Raw genomic sequence first — 2,500 nt, forward strand, 5'->3', positions numbered from 1 at the left:
CCATTTATGATACATACTTATTATGAGCCAAGAAAATGTGCCGTTTACTTTGAAAACTAAGCACAATATGGTAGTAACAAATCTAGTTAGTGGTAGGTGTTAGTGTTATATTTCTGACATGCTTTTAAAGGTGGAGTCAGTGATTCTGGAGAACACTTGTTGACAACATCACTTTTTTCTTTTTTTTATAATTTGTTTTCCTTAAGCCTGCAGTGTGTAGAATTTTGGGTTTTATTTCCTAGCATATTTTGTAGAAAGTAATTATAATATCCATAAGTACATTTAATTTAGTGCATACTAGCTGAAAATTTGTTTTTGAATTGATTTATTTTCCCTTAGAAAGGGTCTCATATATGTCCATATTTCTGCATATATTGGACCAAGGCCTAGTGCCGCCATCTTGAAAGTGTCATAGTTGGAATGTCATCAGGTGCATTGTTTAAAATTTAGAATTGTTCTTGTCCTTGAAGGCCACTGTAGTTTCTGTTATTATTCTAAAGGGTTGGGGTTACCCAGGGAGTGTTGCATTCTAGAACTTTGTAGAACTTTCTTGATGTTATCATATTACACACTGCAGGTTTAAATAGTTTTACTCTATTAATAGTGGATCAATTGATACATTCCTTTAATAATATTTGTGTCCCTCTTTTCAGTACACACTAAATGTATGTTCCTTTATGGCTATGTCTTCACAAACTGATAAATAAACAGGACAATATATATATTTTTTAAACTTACTACCAAACGATTTAGAGCCGGTCTGACTAAAAGCCTCTTCTCCTAATCTACAGATGAGTATCGACCAGTGTGAAACTACTTCCTGTAATCGAACTGTTCCCGTGGTGATGCTGACAGCTAGCCAATAGTCTTGCACCGTGATAATTGGCACCAATCAGCAGTTTGATTGACACTACTTGCGAGTGAATGGGGTGAATGTGCCTGTAATGGTCTTACTCAGTGTGTGTGTGTGTGTGTGAGCGTGTGTGTGTGTGTGTGTGTGTGTGTGTGTGTGTGTGTGTGTGTGTGTGCGTGCGTGCGTGTGTGTGTGTGTGAGCAATGCGTCAGTTTCTGAAGCTATTAAATATATGCATTGGTTGTTATTCAATTATAAATATACGCATAATAAGTTAGATATGGCCAACATCTGCATATATTCAAACATTTCTTGCGCCCCCTTTGGCCATAAGCGGTAGTGTTTTCACTACTATGCCAGCTGTTGTTCCTGGGTGAGTGTATATACCCTTGACCAAAGGCATTAAGTAAAACTACATAAAAATAGCATTCTTTGCACTGATGGCCTCGTTTGCTGTTACATGTAATTTATGATCATCAGAGGGAAAATGAGACCGTTTCAGAAATGTTAAAAAGTTCATCGTAGCACCATTAAAGAATAATACATATTATTATTAATAAGTGCACTTAAAGGCCTACTTCACCGGTTTGAATATGAAGGTGTATTGAATTGAAAAAAAAATGTACTTTGTAAATATTACTGTAATGTCACAGTAAAAGACATCACAGTAATATTTACAAAGTACGTTTTTTTTTAACCCTATATTTCTCTTTCTGTGATGTCACGAGAAAGAGAAATATAGGGTTAAAAAAACACTCTTTCTGCCTTTTCTCAGGCTAGGATGAACCGATTTCAATTTTTTTCGCACATTTATACTACATAGGATCTCAGAATTCAATAGACCTTCATATTCAAACCGGTGAAGTAGGCCTTTAAGCCTCAACGAGCTCACTTATTCAACCCACTTTAAACTAACCCCAGATGTGCAATACATAAGTAACACCTGACGTTCCATATTAAATAAAACAGCTGGCGCCATGTAGAAACACAACCTCAAGGGCAGCACACAGTTGTAACAAAAGGTGGCGACTAAATAAGCAACAGTTTGTATGAATCATTGAAGTAGCAAGCTGTTAATGAATATAGCACACAGTGATTTGTATTGCTCTGTGTGTGGTGTGATGTGTGGTGATGGTTTAGTAAGGTTTAATATTAATATAACGACTGTGTTTTACCCACTTTGCCTAATACCTGCCCTCTGTCTGTCTGTCTGTCTGTCTGTCTGTATGCATGTGTGGGTGTGTGTGTTTCTGTCTGTCTGCGCAAAATTCAAAGTATAAAATTCAGTGTAAAGATCGGGGAACAGGATCTGTGTGTGTGTGTGTGTGTGTGTGTGTGTGTGTGTGTGTGTGTGTGTGTGTGTGTGTGTGTGTGTGTGTGTGTGTGTGTGTGTGTGTGTGTGTGTGTGTGTCTGTCTGTCTGTCTGTCTGTCTGTCTGTCTGTCTGCCTGCCTGCCTGCCTGCCTGCCTGCCTGCCTGCCTGCCTGCCGGTGTGAGTGTGAGTGAGATAGAGAGAGAGGAGAGAGAGAGAAAGGAGAGAGAGAGGAGAGAGAGAGGAGAGATAGAGAGAATGTCTGTCTGTACGTACCCCTGGTAGGAAGGTGTCTTCCTGCCTTAGGACCAGCAGACCCACAGACCCTCCCATGGG

General features: G+C 39.0%; 1 protein-coding gene across 1 annotated transcript in view; it reads right to left on the reverse strand.

The window, feature by feature from the left end:
* The window catches only part of LOC307271006 (partitioning defective 3 homolog), a gene marked incomplete at its 3' end in the record, with an annotated part of 72,078 nt that overhangs the window by 25,443 nt on the left and 44,135 nt on the right, over window positions 1–2,500 (reverse strand). The gene's annotated exons all lie outside the window — the stretch shown is intronic.

This window comes from Ammodytes marinus, assembly GCF_949987685.1.
Source record: "Ammodytes marinus genome assembly, contig: scaffold_111, whole genome shotgun sequence".
Taxonomy (NCBI): Eukaryota; Metazoa; Chordata; class Actinopteri; order Uranoscopiformes; family Ammodytidae; genus Ammodytes; species Ammodytes marinus.